The 7,790-nt window shown below is 46.4% G+C and overlaps 1 protein-coding gene across 1 annotated transcript in view; it reads left to right on the top strand.

The window, feature by feature from the left end:
• The first annotated feature begins 477 nt into the window (after window positions 1–477).
• The window catches only part of LOC117653669, a 28,385-nt gene continuing 21,072 nt past the window's right edge, over window positions 478–7,790 (top strand). The window contains exon 1 of the mRNA XM_034399493.1: window positions 478–496. The gene's annotated coding sequence lies outside the window, so the exon portion shown is untranslated. The remainder of the gene's footprint in view (window positions 497–7,790) is intronic.

Below are 7,790 nucleotides of genomic sequence, written 5' to 3'. Positions count from 1 at the left end.
TTTTCAATGAAAACTAGGCACTTCAAAAAAGGGGGTGACCCCCCCGTAATCCGTAATTCGGCTGTACAAAATCATCCGTAACCTACAAACACGGTATCCGTAAAGACTTCACTGTGTAAACACTTTCTTAATTTACCCTTATTAACCGTTTGTGCTTCTCTCATATTGGAAGTATTCTGTGTAACGTCACGCTGCCTCAAACCCCCCGCCCCTCCATGTACCACACGGTTACGCCGGACAGATTACCTCCCCACGCCCTCTCCCTTGGTGCGAAACGTAATTAATGTACGGCCCCTAACTTGGAACTTTCGGCCGGCTTTTTTCTGCGAGGAGACGTGTCCACCGTGTGTTGGACTGCTATCAAGCGGTCACGTTTGTTCCTAGACATGTCGCGTCAGAACGCTTCAGAGCCTTCAGAGAGGTCCATCAGAGCAAATTTATTTAAGAAAAGCCACCCCTTACATTGATGTCGTCCGATCCTTCTGATTTTTTGTGGGTAAGTTCTCTTCATAAAAAGTAAAAATCGGCCACTTTTGGTTTGGCCGAAAAAAATTCGTTTCGGAGATATAGTGCATTTTGTGTTTTTTTTGCCCATTTTGCAGGCATTTTGGGTATTTTGCCCTACAGGCACAGTTTTCGTCCGAATGCCTTAAAATTTAGTATCCTTATGTAGAATTGAACAAGGAACCAGAATATGCCCTCAGATTTACTCTACGACCAATAGTTTTTGAGATATTTGCGAAAAAGTCGAAAAATTACAATAATTTAAACAGTTTTTGGGGAAACTTGGAATAAATTTTTTGACTTTCCGAAACTTGCATCTTGTAGAAAATGGTCCGCTGAATCCAATGAGCACACGCCCAGGTCTGTAGCTCAAACGGTCTAGGCGCTGTGCACCTCCAAAGTTGAGCATTTTTTCGTTTTCCACTAAAAACGTTATTTTCAAGCAGGAATTTCCACTCGGCACAAAGTAGTCCGGAGTTTAGTGGGTACTAACTTGCAAAATGTGATACCAGATACTTGGTACAGTTGTTGTACTAACCCTAAGGATCATTTTAAGAGGTGGAGCCCAGGTGGTCCCTCCTGCAGAGCGGCGGTGCAGGCGTTTGCCCATCTTTTGGGTGCATAACTGAAAATATGCCCAAATTGACGTTTGTTGACGGGCTCTGACCTGATTTTTTAGCACATGGCTAGTTCGTAAAGTGTCTAACGTAAGTTTGGTCTAGTTGTTGCCGTATACCTAAGCCACAGAAGGAAATTGCCTCCTTTCCAGGGGCAACACAACGTATTTACGAAAATTAAGTAACACGTCGATTCATCGATGCATGCGAGTTCCTGGGCATTCAATTGGATTCGAAAACATATGTTAACATTCTACGTGTCAAAACGTGTTGAAGGGGTGAAGGCCTCACCTCTGGCCGGGAGGCGCCGGGGACAGCTTGCCAGAGGCCAGGCAGGTAGGTCCGGTCCGGGACCGGGGGTCTGGCCGGCCGGCAAGGGATTACCAGCGGCTCGCGTGTGGCGAATTCCAGTCGAAATATGAAGATCTTTTATGTACCGTGAAACGGGGTAACTTCGGACACTTTTGATAGGTTTTTTTGAAATTGTGAAATTTGTGGTGCTGTCATGGACTTGATGGTTAAAATTTATCATCTACCCACCTTAAGCTTCGATTTGGCGCTTATTTCAAATATCTGCACCTCACCGATTTTACAGTGGAGCGTCCGAAGCAGTGTCCGAAATTACCCCGTGTTTTGGGGTAATTTCGGACACCCCTAGAAAAAACGACTTTTCGTTCTGATTTTGGTCCCAAAATCGATCACTGTCTCTTTCTTAAGTGCTAATTGGCTGAGCGATAGCGAAGCCCGTTACTCCAGTGGGGTTGAAAAGTTTTGTCTGTCTGTCTGCGTGTGTGTGTGTGTGCACTACTCCTCCTGAACGGCTCGGCCGATCTGGCTGAGATTTTGCAGGGTCATTAGATATGTCCTTGGCTCGCCACACACCAAAATTCAGCTTTCTATCTCAATCCATTCGGTCATATTAGCCAAAAAACACTTAAAAACGGCAGAAAAAAGACAACTTTTTGGGTACCGTTAACGGGGGTAACTTGGGACACTTTTTCACGTTTTTTGAACGCCAGAGGCAAGATTCTCAATCCAGACCATTGTATCCTAACTATGTTAAAGTTTGACCCTTTCCCCCCCATTTCATACTTGTCTGGTTCATTTGCCTCGATTACATCGTTTCCAAGCGGTCTCGAAAGAGTGTCCCAAGTTACCCCATGACCGGGGGTAACTTGGGACAGTAGGTAATTAGCTACATTCCCATGCATCTATTGAAGTTAATGGATGTAATAAATTTAAGTCACAACATGTAGACCAAGAATTCAGGCCTAGGAACTCTTGTAGGACCGATATTGGACTATATCTAGGGCTCTACGTGGAACTCTCTTTTCTACTGGTATTATCCAAGCATTTTCTGAAAATTTCAAAATATGGATTACCAGAAGACAAATCTGCAGAGCAAGGCATCCCTTTCCATCATCAGTGTAAAATCCGAAGTTTATGTTATGTCTGGGACCGGGTCAGTCAACTCCTTGGAGGCTAGGACTGCTGGAAACCTGAGAAAAAGACTGTCCCAAGTTACCCCGTAAAATTTCGATTTTCGATAAAATGCAGGGTGGACCGAAGATGGGGAAACTATAATCAACGCCCTTTTGCGAACGTTATTGTCTGTGTATGATCTAACAGCCCAGAGAGACTAATCGGCCAAATCTGCTTTTCACTCCTCGCACTGGGGTCAACTTGTTAAGGTTTGACATATTTCGTCAAAAACCCTAATATGTAGTTTCCCGTTTCTCAAATACTAATTGTGATGTTATGCGCCTTTTCTACCTTTCCGCGCGTGCCCTGAGGCCTCTGAAACGAAACTCTGCCGCGGGTTTGACGCTAGGAACCCCCGTCGCCGAATGGCAGCACCACCAAGCTGTACAGGGCAGACTGTCCCAAGTTACCCCCGGTGTCCCAAGTTACCCCCGCTGACGGTACTTTCAACTGTGTGTCAAGTTTCATATCGTTTCATGTGTTTTTGAGGCTGCTGATGACGAAAATAGAACCCGTTCGGACCCCCGACCGAAAGTTGAATCCGATTGGTGTAGATTTAGATGACCAAATGCTATTTTTGAGGGGATCACGCCCATTTCCACGGCCGGCCTAGGAAAGCAGCCTGCCGAAGGCAGGTTAGCGCCGCAGGCCACACTGCGAGAAAAGATCACGGTAAATCTTGTACTGATTACTCCAGACTTCACCGTACTTTTTTAACAGGCAATTCCGTCGTTTTTTTACAGGCAATACCGTCCTTTTTTATACAAGAAACACCGTACTTTTTTTTACAGGGGATCCCGTACTTTTTTACCTGGCAATCCCGTACTTTTAATACCGATCAAAAACTGCTATAATTTTGTTTAGTCGGTTGACCCTCTTTTTCCAAGTTCCTGCTGAACGCAACTGCTGAAGTCGGACTCCTGGACCCCCCTTTCGACCACTCGTTGGAAAGGTCTTGACGAGACCTATCGAAAGGTGCAATAAAATTTTTCAGTCGGTCGACCCCCTTTTTTCAAGATCCTGATGTGGACAATTCTTGGAAGCGGCCCTTGTTGGGACCAGACCTGGTCCTTCCTACGGCATGGACTGTACGGAAGAACGGCAACTACTGTTAAAAGACTACGGAATATTATGTAAAACAAGTACGGTGGATACTGGTTTTTGAAGTACGGTAAAGTTTGGCAAAAAAATTATCCAGGATTTACCGTCATTTGTTCTCAGAGTGCAAGGTAGGTACGCCAGGCGTGGATGGTCGAAACTGGCGCAGCATCGCGAAGCCTGTTACGACAAGACACGGTCTGGCGTGTATGTTAAACAAGGTAGGTTAACGCCAGACCGCGTCTTGTCGTAACAGGCTTCGCGATGTGTCGCTGCTTGTTTCTCCAATCCGCGCCTGGCGTACCTACCTTGGCCGGCGGCGCTAGGCTGCCTTCGGCAGACAATGCTCGTCCATCATCAGTTACTTCAGAACTGTTGCATGCCAGACTCCCCTTCATTCTAGATAGAGGTGCTTCATCTACAAATTACACGATCTTGACCCTTGTAACTTTTCGACATGTCGCGGCTGGGGGGCCCCGCCCCCCAGACCCCCCTTTCATCCAGGCAGGAGAGGTCTACCGACAGAAAACTCGATTTTTCGCCGTTTTTTAGGTGTTTTTCGGCTATAAAAACTAAACCACTTGAGCTAGGATGGTGAAATTTCGCGTGTGCCGAGCCAAGAACATACCTAATAACCCTGCGAAATCTCAGCCAGATCGGCCGAGCCGTTCAGGAGGAGTAGTGTACACACACAGACAGACAGACAAAACTTTTCAACCGCAGTGGAGTAACAGGCTTCGCTATCGCTCAGCCAATTAGAAATTCGGAAGGGTTTAGATGTAAACGTAAGGTAGGGGTAGTCATTCATACATAATTTGAAGTGCACTCATATGTAGTTCGATTTCAGGAATAGTGGGCGGAACAAGTAGAGCCATTTAGAACGCTTCTATTTTTTAATCTTTGACCGATTAGCTTTCTTAGGCAACTCGGGCCACACTTTATTACGCGAAAGTGAATCTTAAATCTTCCTCTACAAGATTACACACGATCACATACATGCAAATGAAGGGCAAGTAGTCGTGTCGTAAGATACAGGGGCTCAGTGGAAAGCTTTGCATTTCAAGTGTAGTTAACCGGCGAGCTATGCAGCCATTCGCCAAGTCCAACTCTCATGTCACATGAAAGAAAATTAATCACAAAACAGTCGTTGACACTAACGTAGGATATGCACACAAAACTAAATATTAAAGATGTAGCTTTGCCCCATTTTTATGAAATTCGAAGTTTACAAAGCAACCGCTGTAACGATTGGGGAACATCGTTGCTATTGGATTATCTTCAACTTTCAAAAGAGCTCTTCAGCTTCCACCACTCAAGCCCTGCGAAATTGGAAGTGTTCAAGGCATACCCACTCTCGCTGGCGTGACGTTTGTATGTCCGAAATTACCCCGTAAAGTAACATTTTTTCAGTTTTGAGCCCATATAAACCATACTATTTGACCTAGGTGATTGAAAATTTGACACAGTATGCTCTTAACATGATCGAATCGACAAACAACCTAACCTAACCTAACCTCATGAACCGGCCATGAACAGTTTCGGCTTGCCAGTCTAAGTTTTTACGCATAAAGTGAATTTAGGTACAAGGTAGGTTTACGCCAGACCGCGTCTTGTCGTAACAGGCTTCGCGATGTCTCGCGGCCTATTCCTCCAATCCGCGCCTGGCGTACCTACCTTGGCCTGCGGCGCTAGCCTGCCCTCGGCAGGCATTGGCTTGTCCATCATCGGTTACTTCTTACTTGTTGCATGCAGCCCCCAGACCCCCTTTTATTCTAGATAGAGTTGCTTCATCTACAGATAACACGATCTTGACCCTTGTAACTTTTCAACTTGTCGGGGCTGGGGGGCTCCGCCCCCCAGACCCTCCTTTCTTCAAGACAGAAGTGATCCACCTGCAGAAAACTTGATTTTTCGCCGTTTTTTAGATGTTTTTCGCCTGTAAAAACTGAACCACGTGAGCTGGGATAGTGAAATTTCGCGTGTGCCGAGCCAAGGACATGTCTAATAACCCTGCAAAATCTCAGCCAGATCGGCCGAGCCGTTCAGGAGGAGTAGTGCACACACACACACACAGACGGACGGACGGACAGACAGACAAAACTTTCTAACCGCACTGAAGTAACGGGCTTCGCTATCGCTCAGCCAAAAAATGGTTAAATACAACAAGGTAGGTTTACGCCAGACCGCGTCTTGTCGTAACAGGCTTCGCGATGTCTCGCTGCCTGTTCCTCCAATCCACGCCTGGCGTACCTACCTTGGCCTGCGGCGCTAGCCTGCCTGCGGCAGGCAATGGCTTGTCCGTTGTCGGTTATTTTTTGACTTGTTGAACGCTGGGGGGCTCCGCCCCCCAGACCCCCCTACATTCTAAATAGAGTTGTTTTACCTACGGACAACACGATCTTGACCCTTGTCACTTTTTAACTTGTCGTACCTGGGGGGCTCCGCCCCCCAGACCCCCCTTTCTCAAAGACAGAAGTGGTCTATCTGCAGAAATCTCTATTTTTCGCCGTTTTTTAGGTGTTTTTCGCCTATAAAAACTGAACCAGTTGAGCTAGGATGGTGAAATTTCGCGTGTGCCGAGCCAAGGACATACCCAAGAAGTGTGCAAAATCTCACCGAGATCGGCCGAGCCGTTCAGGAGGAGTAGTGCGGACACACAGACACACAGACACACAGACACACAGACAGACCGACAGACAGACAGACAAAACTTTTCAACCCCACTGGAGTAACAGGCTTCGCTATCGCTCAGCCAATTAGACACGGCCAGTCTGAAGAAAATTCAGACAAAAACACAAAATTGTAACATTGAACCTTCACTCCATTGCGAGAGAAGTCTTTGACAGAACTTGCGCGTTACTTATCGGCCTTGCTCTTTACTCGGAAACTCCGAATATCTTGGTATTCGAACCATCGAATCCTCGCTCGTCGGCTTTGCGGGCTATCCATTACACCACGGGACCGCTCTGAGAGCACGCCTGCAGGATGCCGATGACTCCAAGCGCGCTCGCTGGACGCTGGGAGGCCACAAATAAACAAACCAAGCGCGTGTTGCGGGAGTTATAAACTGCGTACAACTTGGGCTGTTCGTGAATATTTAAGATTTTGTATCGAGCTCACAAATATTGCGGTTAAATTTGGTCAAGTGAGGCAACCAGTCTGACATTTCAGAACAATACGTCTCCCATTTCAGACCCATGGTCTGAAAATACACTACCAGTTTGAAATTTAAGATCAATCGGTCTTCCTTTTCAGAAGAATAGTCTGGAAAGGCGATTCAGACTACATGGTCTTGTACTTAGTCTGAATTTTCAGTCACCCCTGTCTGACTTTTTGTCTGGATGGTCTGAATTTGCTTTTGAGACTGCGAAAGTCTTAAATTTCATCCGAGGTTTCTTCTTTTGCATACTTCTGGTCTTAATTCAGAAATCAGACCACTAGGTCTTACAAAATTGGTCTGAATTTTAAGATTTTTTTTAACAGTGTTGCTTCATCTGCAGACAACACGATCTTGACCCTTGTCGCTTTTTAACTTGTCGAGGCTGGGGGTCTCCGCCCCCCAGACCCCCCTTTCTACAAGACAAAGGTGGTCTACCTGCAGAAAACTCGATTTTTCGCCGTTTTTTAGGTGTTTTTTGGCTATAAAAACTGAACCAATTGAGCTAGGATAGTGAAATTTCGCGTGTGCCGAGCCAAGAACATACCTATTAAGCCTGCAAAATCTCAGCCAGATCGGCCGAGCCGTTCAGGAGGAGTAGTGTACACACACACACACACACACACAGACACACACACAGACAGACAGACAAAACTTTTCAACCGCACTGGAGTAACAGGCTTCGCTATCGCTCAGCCAAAAACCACTCTTTCTCCTGACGTTTGCCCCAGATTTAGCCTCCGGATGATTGATCGGATGGTTTTAAGTGTGGCCGATGCGATGCACGCAACGGGACAAGCCTCCAAGTTGGCCGTTAGATGGGAGCGTCATCGCCATGCTTCCGGGCAGAGTTGTCCGAAATTACACCGAGTGTCCGAAATTACCCCGTTTCACGGTATGTTTGAAACGTCACCTGGAAAGTATTGATTGAG

Source organism: Thrips palmi, unplaced genomic scaffold (genome assembly GCF_012932325.1).
Source record: "Thrips palmi isolate BJ-2018 unplaced genomic scaffold, TpBJ-2018v1 HiC_scaffold_8, whole genome shotgun sequence".
NCBI lineage: Eukaryota > Metazoa > Arthropoda > Insecta > Thysanoptera > Thripidae > Thrips > Thrips palmi.
Note: the sequence above shows the minus strand (reverse complement) of the source record. Positions and strands in the feature narration are given on the sequence as shown.